Below are 8172 nucleotides of genomic sequence, written 5' to 3' on the forward strand. Positions count from 1 at the left end.
TGGAACTAACGAGAAAGAGATTCGTAATAAAAGTCATACCTCAGACATGAGAAGAAAATTGTAGCGCCTTTTAACAGGCAAGAATTCACAAATACATAGGACAATGACAAAAGCTGTATACATGACCCAGGAAACAGTTGGCAAAAGAATAAAATTCTATGAATATATCTATTCAAGGCAAATGGAGTGCATCACGACACCCTACAAAGAGTATGTGCACTCTGTTAACTATGAAAACTTTGGTGTAATTTTCTATTAGGAGACTGGTGAAACAAATTTTCAAAAGGTACATGACATACCGCGAAACTTTGTCGAAAAGATTCACGATTATTAGTAGAATTGCACCAGAGGTAAGTTATGAATCAAGAGGGTAGGTATAAAGGTCAAAGTATTTTAGTTTTGAAACTTCGTGCAAAGCTATTCGAGAGCCATCCTTTATTTAGTTGTGTCAGACTAGAGGAAAACCAGCTAGTCAACAACACACACTGCTTACTCTTGGGCTATTCTTACCAGTGAAAACAGGGATTGACTATTACATCATAATATCCTCATTTGACTGAAAGTTCGAGCGTTGTAACCACCAGAACAGGTCAGAGTATACTCTCGTTACAATCAAATCAATCTTCTTTTTACTTTGTACTGCATATAAATACAGAATTTGTAAGGAAAAGAGGCCTAATCAAGGACATGGACGGTTTTCTTTTAGTGGAAATTATTCAAAATCGAGCCCTTTCCCCAGATATCGATTTCATACAGTTCCATTACTGGCTCTTGGGTCATTGAACGCTAAATTTAAAGGTAAAAATTGCCCAATTTGTAACTTTACGCTTGAAAACAAACAGGCCTTTAGTGTATGTGTTAGTTTTTATCTACAGTTTAGGTAACATATGAGAGGTTGATGTTTATTTGATGGTTTGAACTGCATATCTAGTATTTCTGTGGAAATATAAGATGGTATAAATCTGTTTCAAATTTATCTGAAGTTTCATGGTCGTAATATCAAAAAGTATTGATTTCTCTGTTGAGAGTTATAAAAATTTTGGAATCAAACATCAGGTTTTTGTATACCTTTATAGATGTATTTGAATCTTATTTGGTCAAATCTACTGAAAAAAAAATTAAGTTATTTTATGCATGGACGACAAAAACATTATTGAAAACGTAAATGTCATTCTAATCTGGAATTGATTAGTTACTGAGTGCTTTATGTGTTTTGGTAATATTATTTGTTAAAATCCTCGCATATATATTTTAACTTAGGCTTATTGTATTTACTTGCTAGAAAATTTTCCACTGCACGTGCTGATATACATTTACTGCAATGTCTACGCCTTCAAAACCTCAACTACATGATAAGAGTGAAATGACGAAAAACAAAACAAAGATCTCACCTTGCTGGTGAATCTGGATTTTATGTTGCGGAAAATAATTCCTGGTAACCAAAACGAGAGCGAAGAACATGAAGACGGTGCCGGTAACGTGTTTGCTCTCTCGGCCTCTTAGATTATTTTTTTCCCACCAGTACTCGTTGGACTATCTTCTGTTTTTTGTAAAACTCTGCAAAGTTGTTGACAATGATTGGTACAGGCATCCAAACAACCACTACACCAGCAACACAACAGACACTCCCAATCACTTTGCCAGGTAAAGTAACGGGAACCATGTCTCCAAAACCAACAGTCGTCATAGTAACACAAGCCCACCAAAAGGCAGAGGGAATGCTAGTGTAAAGTGTTTCAGGTTCGTCTTTCTCTGCAAAATAAGCGAGACTAGAAAAACCACGTGGAAATTACAAGGGATAAGATGAACAACCCGAACTCTTGGATACTTTTCTTCATAGCATATCCCAAAATTTGCAAGCCTCTCGAATGTCGAGCCAGTTTTAAACTTCTCATAACCCTTGCTAAACGGAAGATTAGGATAATTTCATGAATGTTTTCAAAATCTTTAGGGACAATATTTGTAGCTACAAGAATTGAAGACACGATGAAAGGGGTAATAACTAGGAGGTCAACGATGTTTAGTATACTTTTTAAAAACTTCCCCTTGTTATTCGTGAGTTATTCGTATGAAGTTTCTCCATCAAGTCCATTTCTTCAAGTGATACTGATGACCCCAGCGTAGACATTCAAGTCAGTTTTCATTTACTGGTTTGATACAAAGTTACATTTAATAACTAAAACACTATGCATGTATTGGTATGAATACATTTTCTTTGCTGTCCAATCATAATTATAGTTATTAGGCGTATTGCCTTTTTAATATCATGTTATTTATTCAGTTTCTCAACATTTCTTCTTGAAAAAACAACTATGGGACCGAATAGCGAATGTAGTGTTAAAATATAATAGGTCTAATACTAATATTGTAAACTGTACGATCCGACGAATGGAGATTGTTCCAAACGCTTTCTTTCTGTTAATGAAAAATATAAATAACTTGGATATTATTCAAACCTAGTATTTAATTTTCTGATACTAATGTTAAACTTGTTATTTAAATAGTTACAAAAATGCTTTGACGAGGTTAGGTATACAAAGTAAAAGAGAACACAACAAGGATTAATTTAATTCCTAGTCTTGGAAACATTAAAATTCTGAATTTTAACAAAAATTACACAAATTGAGTACCTTTTTTTCCAGATTCTTCTTAAACTGTCCATTTCGGATTTATGTGCTTTTAATTTTAAATACTAAACTGATAATTAATAGGATCGTAAAAAACAACAATAACAAAAACTCAGCAGCTTACGTGAACTTTATTATATACTTTAAGTCTAGAAAATAAACGTTACTCGTAAAATTATCATAAAGTTAAATAGTTCTGTTACGTATTTCAACTAGATGAAAAACTTCGCCGAAACATAGTCTAGAGTACACTTGTTAGTATTTAGCCAGTAATCCACAACATAATGTTACGTACTGTGATTCACATCTACAGAACACACACTTAATTTTTTCAATCACTTTAACTCTATACATCCCAACATTAACTTTACATGTGAACAAGAAGAAAGCAATCAAATATCATTTCTTAACCCCAAAATTTCAAGAACCGTTGCACAATTTAAAACAGAAATCCACCGAAAAATCACCCATACTGGACTATATGTTCCTTGGAACTCAGCACATGAAACAAAACAAAAACTCAACATACTAAGAAACCAAATAAACACAGCCATAAATCTATGCTCACCAGATAAAATGAAGGATGCATTGGACAATATAGAACAATACTTTATCAACATCAATAAGTTTCCTCCACAAACCGTAGAAAACATTATACGCACACACGTAGACAGAAAGCAAAATCAACTAACAAAAGTAAATATATCTCACGAATTAAAAAATCACAAAATCATATATTGCTGCATACCATATATTCCCGACATCAGCAGAAAAATAACTAACATTTTTCAAAAACTACTAACAAAATATGACGTTACAGTTAACACCAAATTTATTCAAAAACCAGGCACAGAACTAAGATCTATACTATGTAAAAACTACACTGACAAACGCCATACCAACATTATTTATAAAATACAATATGATAACTGCCGCCACTTCTATATTGAAGAAACAAGTAGAAAAATGGAAACCAGATTCAAAGAACACAAAAAGTCACATTCACACATTTTCGAACATTGCAAATCAAATAAACACAACATAACCATGAAAAACACCCAAATACTAAATAAAGGAACAAATATAAATAAACGCAAAATTAAAGAAGCCTTACTTATACAACAACTCAAGCCCAAAATAAACCAATACAAAGGAACACCTTTATACCTATATAAAAAATAATATAATAAATAATATAAAATTATATAATCAAACATCTAAGCACGCTCTCTACATTCCGACACTCAATTACACAACCCCTGACCACAAACATATGGTCAGCTATCGGTCAGTTACCTCTTTCTTTCTTTGGGAACCTTCTCTGCATAAAAATTTTCTCAATCCATACCAGCCATTTTTACATATATAAATTTAACATATCAGTCTCAGAGCAGATGGTCTCAACTCTTTTTACTCTTACTTTATCTCTTGCAAATTTATTGTTTTTGCTTTTAAAACGTTAATAGTGGATTCTTCTTATATATTTTCAGGTTCAACTCTTTAAATTCAAGATGTACTCATTTATAGTAGAAAATTAGGTTTTAAGAGACATTTATCCTCTATGTCTGTAAAATATATACTTTCAGCATACCAACACAATCTTAAATGTGGCAATGTCCGATTGTATTCAGTAATCTGACACTTGGTTCATCAACCTCTTCTTCTACCTCTATACCATACACAGAAACATCTTCCTCTCCACTATTCATGGATAAGGCTTGGCTAACGCTTACGGATCTGGATCCTGCGAAATCAATCCTCAATTTGCTGATTTGACTGTTGCATTTGATAATTTACCTACTGACACAACTCCTGAAGTTGTTGATTTGTCACAACAATTTGTTGATTAAACTTTCACTGGCCTGCTGCATTTGTCAATCCGGTCTGTTGGGTTATTAATTTCTTCAAGAAACGCCTTGAACTGGCGATGATTAAGTGCATGACCCCGAATGAAGTTCACTGCAGAAATGACTTGTTTCAGTATGCAAGAAATATCTAAGTCTTTTCCACAGAGTGCTTGCTGATGTATGATGCAGTGTATGAACAAAGCGCTTGGGAGTTGAAGATCTTCCAACTGTTTCCTAATCAGCCCCACCAGTAAGACCCTTCTTTACTCCAGCCATGTTTTTTCCTCCATCAACTGTTACATCTTTAAGTTGATTCCACTGAAGGTTATTGTCTTGCAAAGTTTTATTCACTTCCATGAAAATGTCTTTTCCACTTGTTCTTCCGTGCGTGCTGCAAACTGATGCCAACTCTTCCGTGATCTAAAAGTCCAAATTAACTCCACGAATGAACACGAGAAGTACTCGAGAGATCAGATCTGTGCCAGAGAATACCATCAGAAGTTCCTAGCTTTTTGGCGTATCTGTAATGTGATGTTCTCTCCATATTCTTCTGCTCTCCGTACAACTGAAGTTGCTGAAAGACTGATACTTTCAAAGAAATTGGACACAGCTCATTTGCTGCTTCCATCATACACTCTTTGATGAAGTTGCCGTCAGTAAAAGGTTTTCCTCGCTCTGCCATCCGTTGCACTATTTTGTAACTTGTATGAGTGACAGATTCATTTTCAGCAAACTTTCTCGTGAAGAGATTCTTTCGAGATTCAAAAACACGTTTCATGGATTCAACTTTCTCAGAACGGAACTTTCCTGAAAATTTCAAATATGTTGATAGATTTTTTGTTTCATAGTGACGCCGAAGATTGTACTCTTTCAAAACGACAACACTTTCGGTGCATATCACACAAGTAGGTTTCTGGTTTTTTGTTTCCACAAAGAAGTACTTTTCTGCCCACTCTTCATTGAAAGCACGACATTCAGAGTCCACTTTTCTTCTTTTGAAAGCAGCCATAACGATGGGTGAAAAAAAAAACAGGATCTGAAAATAAAAAACAGAACGCTGTGAGAAACGTATTATACAGGTCCAAGAACGCACAAACAAAATATATTGAAACGTACGTTTGCCACGACACTTACCTTAGAACGAGTTACGAAAAGCGCATAACCCGACTAATAAGAGAAATGAGCTTGCTGAAGCGGTAACCCTCGGCTGCTGAATTTACAAGACGAGTCGATAGGACGAGGGTTAAGTCTGTTCTTGTTTTCGAAATCCTAATGCTTTCATACATACGTGCCTCGATATGAATAAACGGGCAGCAAGGACAGATAAAGAATTTTCCTATTGGTTAAAAATGCGCGTGACAGCCTTGATTCTTTTTATAATAACGTCTTGTGTTTGCCAGCTTAAAGCGTCCATCGGTGTGATTTATTTTGTTGTGACAGTCGGACATTTTTATGTCACTTTTTATTTCCAAGAGACTAGCTGCTGGCGGGCCGCACAAAATGACCTCGAGTGCCATATCTGGTCCGCGCGCTGGAGTTTGGTGACCCCTGATTTAAAGAAACGATCTATAATTTTGTTTTTTGAATTTCGCGCAAAACTACATGAGGGCTATCTGAGCTAGCCGTCCCTAATTTAGCAGTTTAATACTAGATGGAAGGAAGCTAGTCACCACCACCCATCGCCAACTCTTGGGCTACTGTTTTACCAACAAATAGTGGAATTCACTGTTATACTACAACGCCTCCACGATTGAAAGGGCAAACATGTTTGGTGTAACGGGAAGGTAATAAGCATCTCAAGAATAAATTAACTTGGTAGAAGAAAAATAAAATCGCCCTAAACATACAGAAACAAAAAACAATTTTTTTTTTACGAATGCAAATTTTATCAACCGTTACAAAAATAAAATACTTAAGCTAAAGAAAATATCAACCAAAGTGTTGCTAAATTTATATTCGAGGGTTTACGTCTTAAATATCTGATGATGTATTTGTTCGTTCTTAAAGTGAAATTAAATAAAAAAATAATCTTGAAATTCTTCAAAATTCTATTACAGTTTTTCTACTTTGTGGCCAAAAAGTATCTTCCTTTTCCAACAAATAAACATCCATTGGCAATCTGCAGGCTCACACCGCTATAATTCGGGTTTCGATACCCATGATGTGTACAGCACAGAGAACCTATTGGGTATCTTCGTGCTTAACCAATACAAAATCTTACTGATGCCAATGAATCATTTGTTTAATGCTGTTTAATTACCCTGAGCTTGTAAATTCCGTTGTTTTAAACACCGCTGTATACAATCTCTCATTGTACTGTAAAAATGTTTACTTTCCAATGACACAGCGTTACACTGCTAGAAAAATGGTTTCGATATCTCTTACGAGCAGAGCATAGATAACTTATTGCATAGCTTTGTGTTTAACTACAAACAAACAAAGAAACTCAAATATTAAGCATAAGAACAAGCCAGTTCCAAATACTTTTGATGTTCGAGACGTGCTTAACTTTTGTTTCAAATGTTATTACAGACAAAGTCTACTTACTTTCCCATTCAGAAGAACCCTAATTAACATGAATCATTATTAATAAACGATTAACCCTTCATCTGTTCAATAATAAAACAAGAAAAAATACGTGAATACAATACTAGTAATATTTAATAAGATAATCACTAATTTTCTCTTTATTTGACAAAAATATCATGTAGGAACCAGTGATACACTAAAAAGCACTAAGTAGGTGTGCAAAATCGGTTATTAGCGAAATTTTCAATTTGAGCCACTGAAAGTGTATTTAAAGAAATCGTAATTAATTCTATTTTTATTTATAATTATTTAAATTATGTTGTCTCCACAGAATATTATTGAGACAAAAATAGTTATTTATAATGAATTATCTTAATAATTATCTCCCCGAATTTGTTTTTCACATTTTCTTTACAATTGTATACCACTAAATTAAAAATGCTTATCATTACAAAAATAGGTTACGTCTTTATTATTTGACGTTAACATTTTTTTATACTATGTCACCTCATAACGAGACCGTGGCATAATTGTTAGCGTGCTCAGAACGTGAATCAAGGATTTATGGTTTGAGTTCCTTTGCCACGTAAGGTGCTCAACACTTTGGTGACGTGATTGCTCTATAAGAGTGGTAGTCAGACCCAATATTTTTTTACTCTTTTCATTCAATATCAGAGCTCATAAACTGACTGGAAGGTAAAACGTGTGATCAAAACAAGCTTTGTGTACAAAATCCAACGACTCGTATGAGCTGATAGTATCTAAAAACAAATTTCGAAAAAGTTGTTTTTAGAGATGATGTCATGCAACACTTGATAGACCAGATGGGTGTATCAGAGGAAGGCTAAGACGTCATCAAGGAAGAGTGATATTTTGCGCTGGTATCATTGGTACTAAGCTTGAGGGTCCATTTAGAGTACCTGATGATGTAAAAGTGACTTCTGAAGCCTATGTTGCATTTTTTAAGGACAACTTAAAACCTTGGTATAGGACCAAGACTATGGGATTAAAAAGAAAACCATTTTTATGAGTTATAATGCCCCATCTCATGCTGCTCATAGTACATTGAGTTACCTTTCAAATTTAGGCTTGAAAACTAACTAACTTACTGAATGGCCAGCTTCCTCTCTAGATTAAAACCCCATAGAGAACTTGTGGCATATCATAAA

The 8172-nt window shown here is 34.4% G+C and overlaps 1 pseudogene; it reads right to left on the reverse strand.

Moving 5' to 3' along the window:
• Positions 1-1403: 1403 nt before the first annotated feature.
• On the reverse strand, positions 1404-4336 carry LOC143223855 (potassium voltage-gated channel subfamily B member 2 pseudogene; annotated as a pseudogene).
• Positions 4337-8172: the final 3836 nt, after the last annotated feature.

The sequence above is a fragment of the Tachypleus tridentatus genome, chromosome 8 (assembly GCF_004210375.1).
Source record: "Tachypleus tridentatus isolate NWPU-2018 chromosome 8, ASM421037v1, whole genome shotgun sequence".
NCBI lineage: Eukaryota > Metazoa > Arthropoda > Merostomata > Xiphosura > Limulidae > Tachypleus > Tachypleus tridentatus.